This window comes from Lactuca virosa, chromosome 2, assembly GCF_052849685.1.
Source record: "Lactuca virosa cultivar CGN04683 chromosome 2, Lactuca_virosa_CGN04683_v6, whole genome shotgun sequence".
Taxonomy (NCBI): Eukaryota; Viridiplantae; Streptophyta; class Magnoliopsida; order Asterales; family Asteraceae; genus Lactuca; species Lactuca virosa.
Window position 1 is genome coordinate 117,521,276 of NC_136427.1, and position 9,091 is coordinate 117,530,366.

Genomic DNA, 9,091 nt, shown 5'->3' on the forward strand with positions numbered 1-9,091 from the left:
AAGAAAGATAAAAAGGTTGGTGAATCGAGTAGAAATCCCAAAGAAGAAAATTCTAAAGCTTTAAGAAGACTCTCGACAACAAGGGTATCGCGTAGGAGCCGGAAACAGAAACCGAGGAAGAATCAGAAGAAGAAGTCAAGAGCGAGGTGGAAGAGATGGTGGACATCAGAAGAAGAGAGGTGAAAAACTTAATTTTGATTACTTTTTGTTAGTTAATCTGCTTTGTCATAATTGCTTTTAAGTAATCTGGGCGCTGTTCAAATAGAATAAGTTTACTTATTTTTATTCGTTTTACGCGTTTTTCTTTTGTTTTGTTTCAGTGATATATGACCAAAGCATCGAAATTTCCAATAGTGCCAGCACTTGAAGATCTAGAGTCTGCATTCCACAAAAAGAAAGATAAAAAGGTTGGTGAATCGAGTAGAAATCCCAAAGAAGAAAATTCTAAAGCTTTAAGAAGACTCTCGACAACTAGGTTGACCAAATGGTAAAGAGAAAGGCTAAGTCTGCGATAGTCCCATGTACCATTCTCAGTGAGTCCATATGTTTCTCTTGCCAAAGGAAGGGGCATTGATTGCGAAGCTGCCTATTTACCTGAAAGATCATAAGGTTGATCAAGTCAAGAAGTTTGACTCTGCTTCAGGTAAAGTTCACTATCTAACTCTGTTAAGTTTATATTCTGAGATTCTTATTACATGATGTGACTTGGTCACATGTTGATGTTTTAAGAATCAAAGAAAAAGTGAAGAAACTTAAAGGAAGTATATGTTGATTCTGATCGCGAAGATGGTTTTCGATCGCATGGTTCGGTGATCAGAATTTTGAGCTGTTGCTTAGGAGTTATGATATATTGCTTAGGAATAGATAACAACAAGTTTTTCATATGCATTTGCATTGTAAGGATAAGTTTTTCCAGAATTTTTAAAATAAAATAAAAAAAAAACAGTTTTGATTTATTTATTTTAAGTATCCTTACAATGGCATTTGTGAAAATTGTTGTTTACATGTTTCCATTGATAGCAATATTGGAAAATGGATTTGATTCTTTCATTTGTGGTAGTGTCTAAATTTACCAAATAAGGAAAGTTTCTCATCACCCAAGTTTCAATTGCACCGAAACTTGGAATCATGCAAGTTGTATAGTATGATGAATGAGAACTTTCAAGCATTGGAAAATTAAGACTTGTTCACATGGATGTGTGAATCAAGTGAAGGACTAAAAGGATCGAGTACACATTCTTGTGCACTGGTCATGTCCACCACAAAGATCGATAAGACTATTCGTCATGATTTACTAAAGTTTAGTAAATATGGTTATACTTACAAGTTTAAGTATAATTCTGAAACATTGGAAAAGTCTCAATGTATGGCAGAACGAATGGGAAGAATCAACTTAGGCAGAAAGATAAAAGTTTCTCAAATCTGAAAAGATGGGAGAGTACTTTAGTATCATGTTTTGTGATCATCTTAATGATTAAAGAACCATATCACAATTGGTCTTCTAAGGACATCTTAGTGCATTTTTATGGCTAAGAAGAGGAGTCATGAATTGTTGAAATGGTTAAATCAAGAAGATGAGTCATACCTCGTTCCAAAACAATTCTTAGAGTCATGCTCCAAGATTGTAATTTGAGTGACACATCTTAAAGAAGGATTATTAACACTTGTCAAATGTAAGAGTAAAAGTTTCCTACTCTTGTGCATTTGAAATTGGTAAGTTGTGATGTTTTGAATAAAACAAAGACCAACTTAGGCCAATTGTGTGAAGTGTTTGTCTTGATAAAGAATCCGCACTATTCCTTAAATATTTGACAAGAGAGTCTTATATGTCAAGAGGACAGTGGGAGTCTTAAAGATCCTAAAAAGAATTTCAAGAACTAATCAAGAATAAAACCTGAGGTTCTTCACTAGCACACGACTTGAGGTTTATAACCTATCGTGTTGACATATTCTGTGCCCATTCCAGTTAAAGTTGGTTTTACATATGAGTTCTTAGAGTTCTCAATTGGTTGCATAACAACTTGGAAGCAATGGCAGGCCCTTGTGCTGCCAGGTGGCAAGAAATTAAGATTTAGTTCAGTCCATATGAGTTTGGATTTGTCACTAACCTTGTCTTGTGATTATGGTTTTGACAGATTCACATGGATAAGAACACATACACCATAAAATCTAAGGGTCATAAGGTTTCTCTCCGATTCATGAAAATGATGGTGAGGAAACACTTCCACCAAGTAGATTTGAAGCAGATGGCAAAAGGTCTAAACAATTGAGACTATGATTACGGCATCGATTTTCATAGTTCTGAAATTGTTTAGACACACATGCATGCTATCTAAGGAAAGGTGTATGATTTTGATAAAGTTTTGTCAAAGCATCTCGTATCAGAAATCTGAACTTTGGTAAGAAAGTCAATAAAGTATTGATTTCTAGAAGTCCAGCTGATTTCTGAGTACATGTCAAAGCTAGTGGGAGCATAAGTGTTATGCTAATAATCATCATGTTAGTGGGAGCATGATAATTATTGTTAGTGTTGCAAGTTAGCAATGTTAATTATAGAAAACAAAAGTTTCAATCCGTGAGGCTGCAGGGATTGAAAAAGTTGTTTTGCTATAATTAAGGGAGAGGATATACTTCATTTCAGTTCTAAAGGCTTAGATTGAGACCTTAATCATCTTTAGTCAAGAATATATATATGAATTTCATGTTGGATTGGTTCAACTTAAGGAAATTCTATATATTGCGTTCTCAAAATTCGATTATGATTACGACATCCCTCTTCATAGTCAAATTTTGAAAACATGGCAAATAAAAATATTGTAGCAAAAGACTGGTCTAGAATCAAGTCTTTATGTGAGACATCATGAATCATATACCATTTGCTTTGGGTACAGGATCGATTGCATGTGCTATAATATTTTTCATTTCTAAATTTTTCCAAATGCCCAGAGGCATTAAGAAGGGAAAAGGTCTAGAATTGGATATGACTAAAATGATTAAGCAATTGTCGAGGACAATCTGAGGTTTACCAAAGATTGGTTGCTCAGGGACAGTTGGAAGTACAATGCTAATTTTGGAAGGACCATATTGATATATTATGAAAAGAGGCATCTCTTATTCAGAAGTGATAGTCAAAATGAGAATATGGAGTTGTCTCCATAGGTGGAAGTTATCTGTGTAAGATTAGAAAACTTAATGCAAGAAGCATGTCCAAAGCAATGTACTTTGAATATGAGACTTAGTTTCCATAGAGTTGATCTCCATTGGAATACCTTATAATGACTGTTGACAAGTCTTTGTGACTTTGTACATATTCATTACAGGAGGGTCAGTGCATATAAGTTTAAAATCTAAACAGATTTCGATAAATGATAGGAATTTGAAATTCTCACATTTTTTGATAAGGATTTGGGAGTGTGAAATTAGAATCATTGAAATTATGTTCAATTGGTTTATTTCACAAATTAAGGATCATAGACAAACATAGAGTGCATAATTGGTGTATGGCAAAGCTATTGTTTAGAAAAACATAGTGTACATGCTTGGAGCATGGGACAACTAGTGTTTTTAATTGAGGTATAAAGTTGATAAAACCGAAACAATGAAATAATGAGTAAATAGTATGGTGATAAATAAAAGTGGTCTATTTATATTCATAGGGTTTGATACCATATTTGATTCATTTATTCTTGTGTTTCAATTTGCATGTTTTGACTTCCAGAATAACTAAGTCGCTCTTCCTGAATGATTAAGTTATTCAAACCATCCACAGTCGGTCATATGTTGGAAGTGGATATGAATCAACACTGTCATGGGTTGGTTTGTAGAGGTCCAAGTTGGTGGACAAAGTGGTGCTACAAACCTAGAGATATGAGTTGTTACTATGAGTATTGGATTCAACCTGCGCTCATTTGAATCACTTCATGGATTTTATCACGAGTGATCATGAAACGATAATATCTTATATTCTTCAAACCTAGAGATATGAGTTGTTACTATGAGTTGGTTATACATCGATTGCACGAAAACGCATTGGTAACTCGATGTTATAAAACGTGCCTTTGTGTATGATTCAATAAGAAGTAGAACAAGCCATATGAGTCGAAGTTTATCCATTCCTTTTACCTTCGGGATAAAAGCGATATATGTGGGCCCCTCGATGATTTAGCGATGACACATGTGAGTGCTTGGCCAAGCCAGGACTGATTTGATTTGTTTAATCAGTCAGTCATCATAAATCGAAAATCGGGAAACAACAAATGGACGGAGAGAATGATTATAATCCATGTCTCAGTCCATATGATATCTAGAATGGAGGAATATATGATCCCTTATCTAATGGACAAGTCATTGACAAGGTCAGAGTTCGACAGCGGCTTTAAGAGCTACAATTGCCAGTTAGGTTTTGAAGTCATACTCAATAATAGTTTTAGACTTATCCAAGTGGGAGACTGTTGGATTAATGTCTAAGTCCATAACTATATTTGGTATGTACTTGACCTGACCCGGCATGGTCCATTTGGGTTGCACTTCACCGGCACAATTTATATGGATAGTCTTTTGAGAATAGTATATTTATGATTTATATTAATATATTATAAGTTCTAATATATTAATATGGAATCATATTATTTAATTAGTATTGATCAAGAATTAATTTAGAATTAATTAAGTGATCAAAAAGAACTAATTAAATATGGACTCTTATATATATGGAATGGGCCAAGTTCATTTAGGTTGGGATAAGCTTTCATGGATGGTCCATGGAGCTTTTAACCCATGGATCCTATGTAAATGAAAGGTCATGGATATTAGGGTTTACATGGATGTAACCCTAATCCTCCATAATATATAAAGGGGTCCTTGGCTCACAAAATTGGCACAAGTGTGTGAAAATAAGAGTGGGCCGATTTTAGTGTGCATACATATTCTCTCAAGTTCTTCCAAGGTGTTTTGGTGATTTGTGATTCCATTTGAGGCTTCCACACTATTGGGGCTAAGCTCTTAAAGCTTGAAGACATCAAGCTACATCAAAAGGTATGTCATCTAACTAGAACTTTGTAGTATAGGTGCTTCATAATATGCTAGTTAGGATGAAACCTTGGAATAGTTAATATTTGCATGTATAATAGAGAAAACATAGATCCAAGGTTTATAGGGTTGCATGTACACCATAGGAGTGTTAGAATGCTCAAAACCCAACAACTAAGTCTAGTATGTGTTGTGCCTATATGTGCAACTAAGTTTATCAAATCTAGAACTGACTCGAATTTTGACGGTTGTCACAGAAATTATCTCGGTCGGTCTGAAAACTGGTGTCACTATACCCTCGCACTCTCAAGTCATCACTCCCACCGAGGATAAGAAACCGGTCTTTAGTCCTCCGCAAGTACTTATGAATGTTCTTTACCGCAGTCCAATGTGCTCTACCAGGATTCCCTTGATATCTGCTGACCATGCTCAAAGCGAAGGCCACATCAGGGCGAGTACACGTCATAGCATACATGATCGAACCAACAGCGGAAACGTAAGGTACTCGACTCATTTTTGCTATCTCAGCTGCGGTACTCGGACCTTGAGTCTTACTCAACTTGGTATTGCTTTGGATTGGTAACTTCCCTTTCTTGGAATTCTCCATGCTAAAAAGTTTCGGCACTTTATCCAAGTAACTACTTTGACTAAGTCCTATTAGTCTTTTACTCCTATTTCACAATATCCTTATCCCTGGAATATAAGCAGCTTCTCTAAGGTCCTTCATAGCGAAGCAGTTCCCAAGCCAGGACTTAACCTCATGCAAGGTCGGGATGTCGTTTCCTATGAGAAGTATGTCATCCACATACAATACGAGGAAGCTAACTATACTCCCACTAGCTTTGACATACACGCAGGACTCATCCTCGCTTCTTGAAAAACCAAACTCTTTGACTTTCTCATCGAAACAAAGATTCCATCTGTGAGATGCTTGTTTGAATCCATAATGGATTTCTCAAGCGTATACAGTCTATTAGGGTGCTCTGCATCGACAAAACCCTTTGGCTGACTCATGTCAACATCCTCAGCCAACTTCCCATGTAGGAAAGCGGTTTTGACATCCATCTGCCATATTTCATAATCATGAAATGCAGCTATGGCTAGCATAACCCTTATAGATTTAATCTTCGTTACTGGTGAGAAGGTCTCGTCATAGTCAACTCCAGGAGTTTGAGTAAAGCCCTTCGTAACGAATTACGCCTTATAAGTGTGTACTTTCCCATCCATGTCGGTCTTCTTCTTGAAGATGCATTTACACCCGACCATCTTACTACCCGGTACATTCTCAACCAAGTTCCAAACTTGATTGTCATACATGGACCGAATCTCGTTGTCCATCGCCTCTTTCCATTTTGCAAACTGCAGGCTTGCCATGGCTTCCTTGTAGTTGTTAGCTAGGTTCATCCAAATTTATTAGTGTATTAACACTAATAAACGTATCACCTCCATTTGTTAGATGGAAACAATACAACATAGATGGAACACTAATCCTACTGGAATGTCGAAGAGGTAAGGACTCGTCAATGGGTTCAACAAGAGTTTCCTCCTCGGTTTGAGTGCTAGTGTTAGAGGTTCCTTCATCGCTTCATTATTGAAGCACTTCAAGATCAATTTGCCTCCCACTGTCCTCGTGGCAAATGAGTTCTCTCTCGCGAAAGACCCCTCTCCTCGCAATGAAGACAACATTGTTAGTCGGTCTATAGAAGAGATATCCAACGGACTTCTGTGGGTAGCCGATGAAAACACATCGCTCACTAGGAGGTTCGAGCTTGTCATGAGTCTCTCGTCTTACGAAAGCCTCACAACCCCAAACCTTGATATGTGCTAATGAGGGAACCTTCCCTTTCCACATCTCGTGACGTGTTGTGGCAACCTTCTTAGTTGGAACTAGATTAAGGATATGGGAGGCAGTCTCTAAGGCATACCCCCAGAATGAGATAGGTAACGAAGCACGACTCATCATGGAATGAACCATGTCCAACAAGGTTCGATTGCGCCTCTCAGCCACACCATTCAACTACGGTGTTTTAGGCGGCATCAATTGCGAAACAATTCCACATTCCTTAAGATATTCGTGGACTCGATACTAAGATATTCACCACCTCGATCGGATCAGAGCATCTTTATCTTCCTGCCCAACTGATTCTCCACTTCCTTCTTAAACTCTTTGAACTTTTCAAAAGTTGCTGACTTTTTCTTGATTAAGTAGATATACCCATATCTACTATAATCATCGGTAAAAGTCACATAGAAGCGTTTCACATCCCTTATGGTGGATCTAAAGGGCCCAGATACATCCATATGTATGAGATCCAATAAAGCCTCACCCCTTTCACAAGTACCAGTGGTGGGTGACTTGGTCATCTTTCCAAGCAAACAAGACTCGCACGTGTCATCGGCCCTAAGGTCAAATGACTCCAAGACTCCATCCTTTTGGAGTTGGGCTATGTGTTTCTTGTTGACATATCCAAGACGACAATGCCACAAGAATGCTTTATCTAAACCATTGGACGAATCGATATGCAACACATTATTTCCTAAGTTGTCTACAACCATCACAGTTTCATATATACCATTACATGGCAATGCTTCAAAATAGAAAGTACAATTCAAGAAAGCATTAGTAGAACCAATTTCATTATTAAAAGAAAATCTAAAATCTTTTTTATACAAACCACGAAAAGAAATAATTTTTCGTGTCATTTCTGACGAGTAGAAACAATTATTCAAGTCTAAACCTAACCCACTACTAAACACTAAAGAATAAACTACAATCTTGGTCACAGGTGACACTTTCCTATTCCCCATGATCAAGTTCATCTTCCCATGCTCCACATCCCTACTGTTGGATATAGTGTCTAAGTCCATAACTTTATTTGGTATGTACTTGACCCGACCCGGCATGGTCCATTTGGGTTGCATGGCATTGCAATACTTGGATAGACTAAATGAGAGAATAAGGCACTTATGATTATTAATATATTATAAGTTCTAATATATTAATAATAGTATTATTTAATTAGTATTGATCAAGTATTAATCTAGTATTAATTTGGTGATCAAAGTGAGACTAATTAAATATATAGGGTTGATTATGACAATCATCAATTCTTTTATGGTGGATTAATGATCCATGGTTTATGGGTTTGGTTATAACCATATGGAGCTCCATGGATAGTCCATGGGAGTTACAAACCCATGGGTCATGAGAAATCAAGAGTCATGACAAATAAGGGCATTCATGTGTAAACTCTAATTGTGACAACACTATAAAAGGAACCCTATGGCTAGCAAAATCATGACCTAGTTGACCTAGTGTTACTAGAGAAGGCATAACCGATTTTGAGTGCTAGAAGTATTCTCTCAAGTTATTCCAAGTCTTGTAGTGTTGTGTGAAGCATTTGAGGCACAACATTTGGGGTGCTAGGCTCACAAAGTCTTGAAGGAATCCAAGCAACAACAAGGTATGTATTTCTACTAGTTTTTATGTTTTATGTAATCCCCATGCTATGCTAGTTAGGAAATAACCTTGAAAAAGAAATTTGCATGTATATAGAGAAAACATAGATTCAAGGTTATTAGGGTTGCATGTACACTTAGGAAGTGTTAGAATGCTCAAAAACCCATCAGTGGTATCAGAGCCTAGGATTGTTTTCTGTATACTTGATGCAAAACTGCTTAAAAAAATCGAAAATTCTGCACTCTGACGACTGGACTCGCCGAGTCCATGAACAAATTCATCCTACTCGGCGAGTAGAATAATGCACTCAGCGAGTAGGAGCGTGCTGGGAAGTTTTTTCGAGTTTTGTTGTTGGAAATGGATTAAGATCATTATTCCAATCTGTTTTGGACTTGTAAAATCTGTTTTTCAAAATGATAATGATTATGTTAACCCATTTTACATGACTTTTTATCAATTTTCAAGTATTGTATATGTTTATATGATTTCTTGAAATTGCTTGACATGAATTTGTGTTCTTATGAGTTTTTAGAAGATCATAGGAATTATATGTAAACTCCATGTATGTTTAATTCATGATCTTAATGGCTATGATGGTGTCCA